A 16,773-nucleotide genomic window follows, 5' to 3' on the forward strand; every position below is an offset into this window, starting at 1 on the left:
TTTTCATCAATTGTATTCAGTTTTACGGAGCTAACTGGAGGATCAGAAATAAAAATGACGACCTTCGTGGATAAGGATAGATCGTTTACTTTTGTGGGGTCACAAGAGCAATGGGGATTTTTATTTTGCATAAATTATAGATTCGTTCAGACTTCGTTGCTGCTACCGCTAATTTTCCCTTTACGTGAATCGTTTACTCAATTGAACTATATGTCGATAGTGTAATTTCCATTTCCTACTAGATGAGCTCGTGCTTCAAGAAATGAACGTTTCACGATCTTATCAGTAAAATTCACATGAAATATAGTATTAATTTTCACTTTGTAATTTTTAAATATATTTCTTTATTTTTCTTACTCCCTACCCCCTTTAGATTCGTATTTATCCTTTTAGTCAATAGCGATGTCCCTGCAACTCCATTGCTTCATCCTTTTGAAGAGAATGCGGAAATCGCCAGTTCCTCTACATGAGATCGAAAACAATAATGGCTTTTGTGGACACGACGACCTTATCTGACATGCAGATTTCTTTGAAGCTTCTTTGGAGCACAAGAATTACATAAAATAGATAATTGTCTCTTGTGGATTAGTGTTAACATCACTTTTTCTATCTATAGGATAAATAAGGAAATTCAAATAATGATGACAGTATTCGAATATCTCGTTCTTGAAATACATTATTATATTTTTAATGCTCCATACAGTCAACCTGTCCTCCCCGTCAACGTGTTTTATAATGGGAAAGTATATAGGTTGTGCAAATTTCATAGACATCTGATGAGGTGTGTCAAGCCTGCCCTGGTTTGTGGTTCAATATCTTCTTCTTCATTAATAATATCTTCTTCATTCTTCATCGTGAGAGTTGTAAGTAGGAGGTAATCAGTTGGTTGCAGTGGCGTTCCCCGGATTTTTGATAGGGAGAGGTTACGTATACTTTTTGTAGTAGTCAACCCTCATTTTTCCATCTTTTCCTGCCTTTTGACATTCTTTTTTTAGGAATACCGGACCAAAAGGTGGTGTTATAACCCCCATTAACCCCCTTTGGGCACGCCACTGATTATTTTAAAGCCTACTATTCTTTAAGGAAGGTGGTGGCTATGCATTTAAACATTTATCTTTCATTCCCCGTGTTTGTCTGATCAAAATCTCGACAGTGTATGGTTGCCTTGACATATTGATATGATATCACTATCAGGTTAATTACAATAAATTTGAGTTTAATTGTCTAGAATAAGCTATAATGGTCTTATCTTTCACCGGTAGACGAAAACTGTCTGTTTATTGCCCTTTATTGTAAAAATAATGAACAATAAAGCCTTCTTTCTTGTTTTAGGAACTAATGCATCTGTCTTTATGTCGAAATTTCATTTTAAAAGTTAGATGGCTTGAAGGAAAACATAAACAACTTTCAGCTTTCTTTTCTTCTTTTTGTGTTTTCTGTTGAGAGACAGAGACTATGCTTTGGTGAAGAGTTAAATTTTAATGTATGCCTGGGGACAAAATAGTTAACTCTCTGCAATGTAGAGTTTACACATGGCCTCACGCAATCGGAAATCCAAAGCGTCAAATCCTACGGGGGAACATTTCGTGCACCTTTGATATTTATCGAATCCTTCCATGCATTTCTACTCATTTTCTTTGTCTCTGTTGAACTGTTATGCAGGCAGGTTGTATTACTTTCGTACAAGAATTTCATCTCCAAAGAACTGGTCTACTTGCACGTAAAAGGGTTTGTAAGCAATAAAGAATAAGAAAAATGAGTTATGAAGCCTTACCTACACGCCGTTATGCAGATCTCTGAACAAAATTTACACTGGTAACATTAAACTATTTTAAAATTATGGGAGAAAATAGGAGTGCAGTGGTGTTAATTGTAATGGTGTCCATTTTTAGATATTTAATTGGCGTCAAAAAATATCTTTAAAAGAATATCTCGTGTGTGTGTATAACGAATGTAAATCTAAAAATAGATATTTAATGGATGTCCAATCTGAACTGACATTGTTTATATCCATCTTTTCCCATGGAAACTTGTGCTGAGTGAATTTTCCGCCCTTAACTCATTTTATTTTTAGATTAATAATGCATCAAATAAATGGAAATTAGAACCCACGATATCCACAGCATAGGTGTAATTTAGAGACAGGCAAAACAGTAGACCTAAAGTACAAAAGATTCAACACCATGTTATGTTATTTTGTATCACTTTCTACTTTCGTTGATGGCGTACGCAATGAAACAAGTTAGAGATCAAGAAGATAGCTAAACAACAGGAATGCGAATTCAGTACCCTTGGCTTTAAAGAGATCGGTTCTTTATTCTAGGTTCCTCCTGCTTTTTATTTTTACTACTCTCTCAAGTAACATGCTTAAAAAATAACTTCCTGATGTTGCTAGTCCATCTGACTTCGCGGTGTAAAATTCCAAATTTACCGTACTTTTCTATTTCGTCATCAGGCAACGTCGCATATTTGAATCAACACCGTCGGATCGAAAATGCCTTATCGTCAGAAAGTAGAAATGGTAGCTTTTCCACCAGTATCACAGGCCGCTCAGTCACTTCATCTCAAATCAACTAGCCGGCCATGGTCTTTCATTGGCCTCTACCTACGGGGAGATCAAAGAGACTCAATAAAAGCCGATGAGATCACGGAAGAGGACGGAGGATCTGAGCGAGAGAATGTTCTGTTGCGGTGCTCTGCCCTCAAACCCGCTGAATTTTTATTTGGTATCATATTCGTCATGCTGCTAATTTCAGGGAAGTCTTAACGTTGAATTATACAGTTGTTTCATCTCTCGCCTCTGTCTTTCTCCCTCGCTTTGTCTCTGTCCAATGAGAGCTCATTGTAGTCAGCGTTAAGATTTTTGATGCGACACCAAAGCATCACTTTCAAGCGCAATGGAGGTTCATTTTTGCCGGAACTTTCAGCTATCCAAGGGCCACTTTTACAACGAGGCTAATAAGGACTGTAATGCTTTGAATGAGCCTTCACGTGCATCAAATCTCGGATCTCAGCTTGCCAGATAACGGGATTAAACAATTACAATTGCATTTGTTTCTTAGTGGCGGAGTGGAGAGCGTAGCGTGCTACCAAGTCAAGGGTCCTAGGTTCGAATCCTGGCTATGTCATGGACATGTTATAGTTTGTTCGTTCACTTATTTCATAATTTATTTCCCATCATCAAGATAACTTATTGCTGAGGCCATTTCTCGATCTCATCTCGAGTCACGAAATAATGCTGTATGGAGATTATTAAGAAATGTCCAATTTCTTGATAACGTTTTTCTGTTTAGCGATATGGTCGTCTCGTTTTGTCTCATCTTTTAAAAGACGGTCTCTGTCTCGGCGTGGTCTCGGACTTCTGAGATGAGATCAAGATTGGGACGACACAGTCCCATCCTAATTTGCCTGTGCTCCGTGTGAAACAAAATCGTGAACACGTCACTGAGGCAGGGGGGAAGTATTTGCAATTTAGGGAGTGTGGAGATAAATTTGCACTAAATGGTCATTTGTGCAAGAAATTTAGAATAGGTGTTGAGGTGGTGTATGCTTTGCAAGCACAATCTCTGTTTCATCTCAGGACAGAGTTTGAAGTCAAGGTGTGTTTTAAGTCAGCTAGGTTATTATGGACCGGATCTACAGTTTAAAGTCTGATAGAAATATTGTGCAAATGTGTCTATATCGGTGACCAAACCTGTAACTCCTTTGAATACAAGACAACAGCAGAATGGTTCAATTTATAAAGTCTCGAACGAGCAGAGAGCATCGTGTTTCAATTCTGAATCTCGAGCTAATCACAGTGTTTCAGAAGATACCAATTCTCGGTTTTTCTTTCAACTAAAAGTTCCATCCTCTCTGGATTAGTCGCTTCAATTTCTAGGTACAGTTATTGTTCGTTTACTAATCTGCTACTCGATTTTTAATTATATGTCAGTAATTCAGTATTGACTAGGTCAACAAAGAATTTTGAGACCAAAGTTATTCCTTATAAATCACTCTGTTGCAAGTTGTTCCTTCCAAGTTTCGGATGACTTAGCGTACTACATTGTTTCCTGCAGGCTTGTGCGGTTTTCTGTCTTACGGTTATTTATGTTGCTTTGCATTCATGGGCACGTTCAAATTGCAGAAATATTGAAAGGAGAAGCGAAAGTAGTGACATTAGCTTTCCACTTAAGCTAAGTTTGCGATCTTTAGATTGTAGTTTTCGGAAGTTTCCCCCTTGGGAGCTTGCCTTCGTGGCTGGGTTGCCTTCGGAACAGCGGAGGAACGTATGCGTGAGCAAGGCTTGCTTGGAGAATGGAGATTTTGAAAAGGTGAAGAGGAGGGGTGGTTATACAGGAAGCGGATAACATCAGTGTTAAGACCCGATTTTACATTCGAGGGTCGAGAAGCTGGCCGATTGAATCCCAAGTCAGGTACGCTGCTTCCCGTGACTCCCCATCTTGTGTTCGAGTAGGAAGGACTAAAAATGAGGGACTTCGTTCGTCTCCCATCTCATTTGGCGCTGAGCTGCAAAGGCTTTCATATCTAAAATACATGTTGTTTCAACTCCAGTGAACGCAGAAATTCTTCTGCTCTGAGTAATAATATTATCACGGCCTCTGGAACTGCTATATTAATTTCAAAATGCACCTGAAATATCTTTTAAGGCCTTTCACGTTGTAGTTCAACATCATGTATGTCTTTATTTAGTTTTTGCATGAATAAGAGTTTCTATTAAATGTATTCGTACAAAAGCTAGTAAATATGCTTTCTCTTCGGGGAATCGAACCCGACGATTACATTTTCTGCTATTTTGTATTTGTATTCTTCTTATTTACGTCGTTTCTCTGTTTTAGTGTAATCGCCACGATCAGGATGATTGATGATAAAATTGACTTGATGAAGGGGCACTCCAAAAGGAATGTTCATGCTCACGCCAGAGTTCGAACTCGGAATTTTAAGAGACGAGATGGTGAATCTATTACTCGACACTCTCGTCCACCGAGGTGGCTTTACATTAAGATATTGTTTCCGTTCGTTATGACACGTGGGAAAGAACTGGTTCCAGGAATCAATGTTCAGACGTTTAATACATTTTCCATTTTTATATTATGATTGTTATTATTAAAAATGAACTTAGAAGCAATTGTGTTGTTGCTTTTACTTCGTGTACTTTTTCACTGGTTGATTTAGCGCAATGACCAACGTGATTGCAAAGTTTGTTAATCAATCATTGGGATCCGAACTATGTCCCATCCAAAATCAAACCAAGATCGTTGTTGTTAGAAGTGCACCCGTAGAAAACAACAACATGTACATTTTGCACTTACAAGTGGAAAAGTATGCGTCACATATTTAGAAAACTAAATATTCTAAGTATTTACCCAGCAACCATTGGCATTGCTTTCCCATATTTCTTAACCATTGATCAATTGTGTGTCATGCATGGTCTTATCGGACATCTAGGTAAAGTAAGTTAAATTTAATCAGCATTTGTAGGTAGACACTTACTTCCTTATAATTATTATGCAGACCTAGATATGAATCAATAAACAGTAGTAAAAATACCATTTCTTAAAGTACTCAATTGCATTACTATCAGAAAGTTTCGAGTTCACAATCAGAGTAAGTGATAAACAAGATTTGGCAGAGGGAGTGAGGTGCTCATCACACCAGAGAGATCGAAGAGATTATGGAGAAATTTTCTTTTGTTACCTGATCCCGTGTGTTTTCATCACTCATGCAGATGCACGTCTTCGATTCCTTCTCTTCATTTTATGGACTGTTTTTATTGCATTTAGCGACGAGATTACATAATCACAATAACAAATTGGAAGTGACTGGATGATAAGATCGATTATTTATATGGGACCGTAGCGAAGTACTGCCTTGCGCTATTTACGAGCAGTACGACATACCTGCTCCTATGTACAAGCACTGTTCCTCCTTGCTCAGAGAAGTCCGCTTTATTCCTCCGTTTTAACTGTTGTATTGACGTCTTGAGAGAAATATGTCCCGGTCCTTCGCATTGATGTCCTTCCCGTCTTCCGCCGTCTTTGTCTCACCGCTTGACGACTCTTTCTCTCGATGTATTTATTTTATTGCGGACATGGGATATGATTACCTGTATGCGTACGAAACTTCAACCTACTCTTTTGCATCCGTACTTTTTCTTCCGTTGTAGTGACCTCCTCGTTCCTCTCCTGATGCGCCCCCCTCTTTTTCCCTCCTCCTCCCTCTTTTCTCTTTTCCTTGTTGTCTCCATCTCTCGTAAATATGTGTATGAACAGAGCGAGGGACGCCGAAAACCTCCTGGTTATTCCCTCGTTGTTTATTGCCCGTAACTTTTTACAGTGAAAACCGCAGGGCTGTGTGTGTGGAGGGGGGGAGGAGCCCCGGGATGCGCCCGTCTCCCGTAATAAACAGCGTTCATCTGCCATTACTCCGTCCGCTCACAGCAACCTCGTTTTATTTCCTACTATTGAGGCTGAATTAATTTATACTAATGCATGTATGAAGTGGTCTCTCCAGTTTTATTGCTAGGGACAAAGGATAAGGGGGTACAAGCTCAGGCGGAGGGCCAACTGGAAGGACCATTGTAGATGATGAGTCGGGACTGTCGAGCCTCAGAGAAGACCGGCCCGTGCAGCACACATACTGAAGAGAGCCGGTGCGGAGGAGGGGGAGAGGTGGTAAAATGGTAGGGAAAGACTTCAACAGCAAGGAGAAAAGTGAAGCTGAGTGATGGTAGCTGGTCCAGGCCTAATCCATCCTGACAAACCTCTGACAAATTAAAAAAAAAAGAGAGGGACGTTGGGAGAAACGAGAGAGAGAGAGGACAACTAAAGCTGATTTGTCCCCTTACCACGTAATTAGTTTTTCCGTGTTAGAAATGTGCATAGTTAATTCTGCTAAGGAATCTTGCATGGAGTGGCAAATTCCTAATAAGACGGCGCCCGCTTTCAATCTGACACGTTGTTTCTTGCTCCTTTCTGTGTGATCGGCTTCGGCCGCTAGCACGTCAAACAAGCGAGCATTCGTAAAAGAAAATTGCCTCTATAAAGCGGCTTGATTGGTTTCGTTGAAATCTCCAGTTATTGAATATTGGCATGGGATGGGATGGGACGGAAGAAGGGGGAAGGCCCATACTACACTTTCTTCTTACGCCAGTTTACCCGGACTGAATGTTCCAAATGCTGTTAATAACATTGGTGCCCTTGGCGCGAAGCTTTCTTTTTTGCTTGTGTTTCGCAGGATGAGAATCGGCGCTTCTCGGATGCTGTGTTGTGTTCCAGCTTCTTCGAGAACGACGGGCCCGATTTTGTTATGGTTCTTGCAATTTTTCCCATGTATTTATTTGATTCCTTATGGCAATTATTATTCACCTGTATGCAGCGTAATGCATTAGCAACCATGCATTTCCCTTTCTACGCCGTTTTTTTATATTTTCCGTTGTCAAGTTTCCCTGCCATGCAATTTGCTTCACACGACGCGCTATTACCCTCAAAAGAATAACTGTAACCTTTGCAACATTCCAACATGTGAGTATTTTATGTGAACTTTGAAATCTAAATTCGTAATTGAAAAGCTTTGTTTGCATTTAGAAAAAAGTAATTTATAACCAACCATACTCGATATCAACCGGGTTACCTTATTCTTCGTCACACCGCGAAGGTGAGGATGAATGATGATTCAACTCAAGACTCGACGACTTCAAGAGATGTCCTTGAATACTTGGCAAACAGGGAAGATTTGATGAAAATTTCAATGTGATTTTGATGTATACTCTCTCTCTCTCTCCCTCCCTCCCCCTCTCTCTCTAAATGCCCACTGTAACCAGTTCAAGATGAATATAAATGTGAAAAAAACAAAGGCAATTATTATTGGGAAGAAACCAAGGAGAATTAACGTGGAGAATTCGAGGCAAAGTATTGAACAAGTTGACAGTTTCAAAGACTGGGATGAATCATAAACAGTGACATGAGCTGCAGCCAGGAAGTCAAAGAGCAGTATTAAAAGAAGCCTTTAATTGAATAAGTGTCATTTATGGACTTTTTGGAAAAACAACTAAGAAAGAGACTAATGAAGGATTTTGTGTGGAGTGTAGCGTTATGTGACGCAGACACCTGGACTCTACGAAGAAGTGAGAAAAATTGACTAGAAAATTTAGAAATGTGTCTATGGCGAAGAATGGAACTTCTGAAATAGAACTGTGTTGAAAAGAGTTGGTGAAAGAATACCAATACTAGAAGTTATCTAGAAAAGAAAAATAAATGGGATGGGACATTGGCTAAGAATGGTTAACGGGGAAAGGATCTGTTGATAGATAATATTAAATTAAGTGGAACCTACGCTGACATGAAACTTAAGGCGCAAAATCGTAAAGCCTGAATGATGCAGTGAAAACCTGTCTGTTAACGCAGAACACATTAATGAATGAAATGAATATATGTACAGCGGATTCTTGGCTAATTCTGGAAATCTGTACTATTTGCTTGATCAGTTTTATTTTTTTCTGGAAACAAAGATATTGTATTTAACTTTGTGGTTAAAATTATGAATATAATACGGGCAATACCTAGGCACATACGTCACAGATTAACTTCAAGAACAGTTCCCTTACGTGTGAGAATCCATTGGAACGTATTCGATATGTGATGAGCTGCCGGCGTAACTCGAAACCAGGGGTCCTAGGTCCGAATTCTGGGTAAGACGTGGATATGTGTTTGTCCCGTCATCTACTTCATCAGTTCATTACCTATTCTCATGACCACCATTACCCAGTAAAACAAAGAATGCGACGTAAAATAACCGAACTAGAAATAGTACACACTGAAATTTATTTGTGTGTGTGTGTGCGATGGAGATAGAGAGAAAGAGAGTATTATACACCCACAGTCCTTGTATTTTAAAACTTACAAATTTTTATTATTAATAAAAAGAGTTGCTTGTATATAGACTGCTTGTAATTCCTGGGCAAGGTGTTTCAGTGTTATTAGTTTGAGCAGAGCATTACCGACAGCAACAGAATTAGCTTTATTTACCATCGGGATCTTACAGTAACTGTGAAAATTCCTGTAAAGTGTGTTAGAAATGATTAAATTAGATTATTGCTGCATGATTTATTGATGTTCAATCCATTTTATAAGTGTGTTTATTTTTCTTTATTGGTGAGTCTTACATAGATATGATTCAAGGGTAATTCGAACTGATTGTCCACATTATAGATTCTGACATTACCATGATTACGATGGCGGAATTTGACCTTCATTGTGGACTCCTGGGGCAATGCGCTCTTACGCATTGAAGCGGGGAAACCTCTCTCTTGTGAAGTGGTTAGCTTTTGTTTTTTACTTGAAATGCTAATCTTTTATGTTTAGCCCATAAATATTCCAGCAATAAATACACTATGCTCAGTCAAGCGTTTCAGCTCGTCACTTTGGATGGTAACTTTGATTATTACGGCGATAAACATCGAGTATAAACAACCGTTCCTTAGGAAGTTTCTTTAAAAAGTCTATTGAAAGAAGAGAAAAATGGCATCGGTATTTTTGTGGTTCAATCACCATGGTAGGGATCATTTCAGCCATAAAAAAGCGAAATAGCATTGCTGGGAATTTGACCGAGGAACTTTGGAAAGTTTCACTGGAATCGACTCCCTGTTTTCTGCTTACCGATTCGTGCACGAGGGCGCTATTATTCTGACCAAAACAAGTGAACTCTTGTGTTATAGACTTCCGTATTGCGACGATGGTTTTTTCCGTCGTGTATTAAAATCCAGTTCTGCATCCTGGAACTGTTTACTATGGCAGCCCTTGACATCTTCATTCTTTTTCTGTTCTAAGTAAGGTGGATGCCCTCCCTAATTGTTTTCGAATCAGCTGTATGCAAGATAACAGAACAGGTAGGAAATTTTGAGAAAAAGTAACACTACATGCTGCTGTATGCACGCTGCCAATATTGGCATATTTTTCAAGAAGAATTCTCTAACTGAATTATGAATACACCCACCTAGGGCGGTATTTATACACAGGAGGTGATGCGGTGAAATTCCCTTCTCTAGTTCCAAATTGTATTTTGATTGATTTGGTGCTTTAAGTCCACTTTATGCACAGTGCTGGGCACTGGGCCTACAGTTTAAAGTGGGACCCGAACCACTATGTGCCTCCACCGAGTATCGAACTCGGGACCACCCTCATGATTACAAGGCGACGACGCTACCACTGCGCCATCGGGGAGGCCCTAGGACAGTAAAGAAATATTAGTGAAGAGAATTGTATGATATAGTGATATAGAGCTATTATCGTACTTCGAAGTATTAATAAATTACTAGATTTTTGTAACAAAGATACTTGAAGACAGGAGCGGCGATTGAGTGCCAAAGCTGGGGGAGGGGGGGGGGCAGTTTACTTTCTCTTGTTAGACAAGGCTTAGCATTAGGAGGCCATAGTGCAGAGACAAAAAGTGGCAATAAGTGGGGGCACGTTCCCCCTAATCGCCACCACTGCTTGAAGAGCATATATACCAAGGAAGTGTGGAAAATATTGCATGTGAGGGGTGTGACATTAAATCAAGTTAACTGAAAAAGTCAACAATAGAAGTTAGTTGTACGATGCAAAATGATAAGAAAAACAGGTAGAGCTACCGATGTATTACAAAGCAATTATTGAGAAATGTTACTGTTATGAATACAACATAGGTTACTTTCAGTAATTTGTAAGTAAATGTGGTAATGGCTTTCCTCCAAAATTCAGTCTATTCGTCGTAATTACATTTTAGTGCTCAGCTACAAGAAATAGGTGAACAATTGACTAATTATGCAGTGAAGCCACGTCTAATTATGCAGTGAAGTAATTTGTTTCACAGAAAATCACGATGTTCTCTTATAATTTTCAGTCTTATTTAAAAGATTTCGTACGAGCAACCGAGCGAGACTAATACGAAATTCTTGTGTTCATGTTGAACATAAAGTGTGGCACTCTTTCCTGGTAGACACAAAGCCGTAGTAATCCATAATGCATGTAGCGGATTATTTTTCTTTCGTTGTAGTGCCTGGCACTTGTCACCTGTGGTGTGTTAAGACCCAAGTTTAATGTTTGAACATGCCATTTGCAACCGTGGTTTATAGTGTGCTTCGAGGCAGTTAACAGTATCTTCAATTTGCTAGTGGCACTTTTTAATTACGTACTGCTTTAATTTTAACTAGTTATCTCCGTTATGTCTATTGCATATGCATTTGTCATAAAACTGCGATGCATGATAATGTGTAGTTTTTAACATCAATAACCTAGCTACAAGTACATCAAGTATACTATAGAAAAGTTAGATGTGTTAGAAATAATCTTAAAAATAAATGGATTAGATAGAACTGGTTAGACTGAAGTTCATTAATTTAAGTGAAACTTATCGAGATTTTGTAGATTTTCTTGCATAATTAGGTCCTCAAAATGAAGATAATCTGTTATTTCGACAGTAGGATCCAAGATTTAAAGTAAAAAGAGCAACAAAAAAGTATTTCATTCAAAAGACCCATAATTATTCATTTGAATTAAAGTACATAATGCAACTAAACATTTTGTAAAAAGTTAAGTGTGAAATTCTTATTAAAAGATCGGAATTGTCCGTTAGTTGAGTTTGGTTTATTTAGCTTATTTATTTGAATTACATCTACTGTGAAGATATCTCTTCCCGTGTGTTTTGTGCCAAGTGCTTTTTCTTTTATACCCGTATTATTCAACTTTTAGTATGGTGAAATAATATTAGTTTCAACTAAAGAAAAAAATAAATGAACACGGGTGTGAAAACTGTACAATAGGAACAGGAGGAAAATATATTTTAATAATTGATTTTATTTTTATAATCTTCAAAGGACCTGAAAGTATATATTTCCCATTCGTGTAACGAGAAACCACTTGCCGTATCGAACGTTCAACTTAACTGACAGCAAATTCAAAGAGCAAAAGTTGGCGACAATTTCGCAGTACAGAGTTAAAAAAAAATCAAGTGCGCCAAAAAATCATTGAATTTCTTCGACGAACACACCAGCAACACGTGAATTGTGGTGTAGATTCATTTGCACTTGCCAGGGCAGTAGTTTTCACCCCCATTCATTCCATCCCAATCTTTATTTTCCCTGTGTTCTCACGTTTGTGTACAGAAGAAATCCTTGTTGATAGGCATTCAGAGTATGGACGAAATTCCCTCTGACATCCGTCACGATCCTTCCCGCAAACTTCACACGCTGTCTGACGGTTTGGTTCGAGAAAGAAGCCTACAACGAAATTGGAATGTGGAAATTGCAGTCCGTGTTTGAACGTCGAGTTACCGTGGAACACGTACAAATGGTAACATGTTGGCGTAAAAGTAGAAAAAAAGTTAGAACGGAAATTCATATTCTTTTTCCCCCCACGCCACAAGGGAAAGACGCTATCCCTTCAAAGCATAATTTGCAAGGCACATGTTACCAAGAAAGTTTGCTTTTGCGGGCTTAGTTGCTGCTTCTGTGTTGAAATGTCTTTCTAGAAACGGTACTTATGAGCAGTGTATGAATAAAACCTATATTTACTTTGTTTCATTCGTGATTTTTTTTTGTAATATTCCTTATTCAAATATTGCGAATCGTTTCAATATACGGCATTTTCTTCGAAGGACATTGTGTTAAGTATAAATATGTACTTGTTGAATATAAATATAAACTTAACTAAATAACGTAATGATGTAAAGAGTTATAAATAGAGCCCGGAAGTTCAGGCATTTATTTTCGTTAAAATAGGCAGGCAAAAAGGCATTTATAATGTGGAAAATAGGCACAAAAATGAAAAAAAGGCAAAATAAACCGAAAAAGGCACATTTGGAAAGTGCTTACTTTTATCTATAATTGCTGGCAAAATGTTAAAATCTACATTGGGAAGAGCATTTCAATTTTCTCCGTCTTGATTGCACATAACTACAAGGTGTTTTTTTAAGTTCTCAACATTCATTGATAGTCGTCTTGTCAGAGAGAATGTTTTTCATAATAGAAAATGATTTTTCAACTTCGACAGAAGTTATTGGAGCATACATAAAACAAGCTAAAGTAGCTGGACTCGTTTTGGGTAACAGCTTTTTCACCTTTTAGAATATCACAAATTGTTTTCAATTGTTTCAAGTCCTCATTTGCACTCACTACCCGTTTGCACTTTTCCGCAACAGCTGACCACTTCCATCATCTGCTGCATAGATTCCTCGTAGATTTTCATGGATGCTATAATTGTCTCTGGAAATGCACCATAATGTGCAAAAATAAACTTGAATAGCACAGGAGTTTTTTCACTTCACGAATTGAAGCCGCTTCATTTTCTGGAAGAGCATCTATCACCTCACTGATTTTTTTCAAGGTTGTTAGCATAATATATAGCTGCTGATAAAACTAAGCTCAGATGCAACTTCGGGTTCGAGAGGGAGATTTCATAAATATCTTCTTTGTGTTCGAAATCAACCTGTCCACTTCAGCAGTCAATCATGCACAAGGATATGTTAACCGAAAGGCAATATCCTATCTGAGCATGAAATACATTTTTCTCACAATTTTCTCCTTCAGCAATGTTGAAACATGCATGAGTTCAATATTACTTAAATAAGGCGAAAATTATTCACATAATAAACGGAAGAAAACTAAATGCCATTACGTTTTTTGAGAGAAAATAATTTATATACACATTTTTTTTAAAAAATGGCCAAATTTCACTGAAAAAGGCAAAAATAGGCATTATAATTAAAAATAGGCAGTGGGTCCCAAATAGGCAAAATAGGCAAAATGAAAAGGCTTCTAAAACATTCGAAACAACATAAGAAACGTATATCCGGAAAAATTTTATCAATATATGCAGTAGATAAAAAGAGGCATTTTGCCAAACTTCCGGGCTCTAGTTATAAAGTTTGCAAACAAATCAAGCTCATTCTTGATCTATCTGCTTGTTCTCTCAACTCTCATTTCTTATAACCTTGTTTGCTTCATCTTATTGAACTAAAATTCATCTTTTCTCCACATTGTTGTCACGTTTCACGTTGTTGGTAATTTTATTGCCGTTTATCTTTTTCAAGTACTGAGTCTTTAGCTATATCCATCCGAAACTGATTTTGTTTACATAAGGTTGTCCTTTTTTGTAGTATGGAATTCTTAGACCTTATGCCAAACCCCAACCTGAAGAAACCTAGGCGTCCTGTATTATTCTAGCATATCAATGCTCGTTGCTAATTGACAATAGAAATAGGAGACGTTAGATTAATTAAAGATGACCATGAATATATCGACATATTTTGGTTATTTGTTTGTAAAGAAGATAAAACACTTGCTTTATTTCCTAATAAGGAACTACTTCATTAAATGTTACTGGAATCTCTATTGATTTACGGATTGGTACTTAGTTGTAAATTATGATTTATTTTTGTATTAAATTAGATGTGAAATTCCTTTTGATTTAGAGAAAAACATAGAGCTGTTATAAGATTCATATTAGAATATTAGTTTTATGCGTCAGACAAGGAGAGTTCAAATATCATATTATTCTAAATTAGTTGGTCGCACCCTGAACATGCTTTCTTCTTTGTTTCAGCTTAGGCAGCCGACTTGTCTTCCTTGCCATCTCGGAGGCTCATGAGAGACGGTCGGGATTGGGTCGGCAGCCAGCATTGAAGGTAGGATGCATATATTATGTTACGAACATAATTGATCAATTGTATTTGCGCTCATATAAATTACTTAGTTGATTCCAAGAGGCACTCTTAAGATAAGATTTAACATGAATACGCGAAGAATTCTCTGTCACACAGTCTATCTCTTAGACGAACAAGCTGTAATCATCGTCATGGTCATATTTCTAGTAGATACAAATCACTCTTTTTTATTGCCCATTCCAAGCGTCGAATCTACCAGATATTCGGTGACATCTTAATTTACTCCATAAGGAGGAGAAAATCGGCACTTAATTTGTAAAACAACTGGCCAGGGTTCATATTGTGCGCACGACACTGGATAGTTGTAATTACGCAAGTGATGTACACGTACATGTCATAATTTGGGCCTAAAACATGTTCTGTTGCTACATATAACAGGGAACACGTAAGGAACATGTAAGAGGATGCCTGACGTTCAGTGGAAAGTAATATCACGTGATTTGAATCAGCAATGAGTCTGATGAATTGTGTGAAGTTCAAGTGTTTCTTGATACATTGTGAATTATTTGTATGTACGGTTGGCTTTCTTGTGGTGAAATGGAATACAAAACATGAACATAGATAGTATCACACAAGAAGCGAGGATGTTATCAGTGTATATATTTATGTCAAGCTACAGTATTGGGCGTATGCTTAATAATTGTGCCATTCCGGCAGATCCACGAATGTCACCCGCCTTGCAACTTGATATTTACTCTAGCATCGTAACGAAGCTCGTAAGAAGCGTTGGCATGCAGCAGACAGAGCGATTGTTGTTTTCCCTGCGCTTGTTGTAAGCTTAGATTCAAATTGCAGAATGTCAGAAGAGACATTGCTGCTCACCAATTACTTGTAGCCGACGTCAGTGATGTAATTTCAAATTTATCGCGTTTTTAATGCAGCGGTTTTCGCACTTGTCTCATTGGACCATGCTCCATTCTCGGCACGATTAACCTAGAGATGTAGAGAAGATACATTACAAAATCGAAATCTAACAGAAGATTGCAGTATCGCCCAATATATCCATATATTTTCGGAAGAACATCTGAGACAAGGGGCAATATGCTAGAGAGCCACTCAGAATACTCCCTCCACTTGATGCATCTTAATGATCTTCTTCGGTTTTCTTCTCTTCCCACATGAATGAAATCCTTTGTCAAAATCAAGAATGGATAAAACTTCGCTTTATGTATCCTTTCCCATCGTGAAATGATTTCCACACATGCGATTCCTTGTTTTTATCATTAACTAACACGTTTCAGACAATGCTGCCGGTGCCTTTGGTGGTCGAATTATCATTTAACGTTCAGGTAGCTCGGGTGCTTTCATGCATTTGTGGTTGCGTTCAACAGTAGTGACAGGAGTTAAAATGAAACAAAATTACCCATTTCCTACAATTTGCAGTAAATGCGGACGGCCAGCAAACGTTAGTGGGCGCTCCGATAACTTAATCGCGTCATGGCTTTTAATACCATAAACGGAACACTCTTGAATACTTTTTGTTACCAAGGGGAGAAATCTGGAGGATGGAAGCAACGGAACCATGATGTAATGGGAGCTAAAATTGATCTCTCAAGCAAGCGATTAAACTATCTGTTTTATTACCTTTTGATAGCAAGTGTTTGAGAATCCCACCTAATTCCTCTTCAAATAGTATATTCGAATACGTGTCAACAGATCTCGCAGACTTAACGCTCTCTGCCTTCGTGGAAGTAAGATTTCCGTGTTGTTTAATATATTTTTTTTCATGTCATCTCAGATTCATGATGTTCTTTCCATATCATCCACTTGCTTCAGTAGGTATACTTTATCCGAATATTAAATAATTGTCACGTTTAACCGCGAGAGTTGTTGCATGTGGTGAGGATACAAAATGTTTTCCAAGGGGGTAGGAATGAGCTCATGGTAGAGCAAGCCATTATTACAGGACAAAAGACAAAATGTCCTGGGGCCAATAATATTTATCATACCCTATAATAATTGAAGGGCTCGGGTGTTAAACATGGTAAGTGACATTTTGGTCATTTCTGAGTTCATTAAGAAAAAGTTATTAGAAGCTATACTGTAGATAAATTGTTTTCGTGTTGTGTTTACCAA

General features: G+C 38.0%; 1 protein-coding gene across 2 annotated transcripts in view; it reads left to right on the forward strand.

Moving 5' to 3' along the window:
- Positions 1-16,773, forward strand: part of FoxP (forkhead box transcription factor P) — a 1,057,401-nt gene that overhangs the window by 264,256 nt on the left and 776,372 nt on the right. Inside the window, exon 3 of one of the 2 annotated variants that reach the window (XM_083117436.1) lies at positions 14,577-14,658. The exons of the other annotated variant lie outside the window; for it this stretch is intronic. The gene's annotated coding sequence lies outside the window, so the exon portion shown is untranslated. The remainder of the gene's footprint in view (positions 1-14,576; positions 14,659-16,773) is intronic. 2 annotated transcript variants of the gene reach the window in all.

The sequence above is a fragment of the Lepisma saccharinum genome, chromosome 2 (assembly GCF_977018435.1).
Source record: "Lepisma saccharinum chromosome 2, izLepSacc3.1, whole genome shotgun sequence".
Taxonomy (NCBI): Eukaryota; Metazoa; Arthropoda; class Insecta; order Zygentoma; family Lepismatidae; genus Lepisma; species Lepisma saccharinum.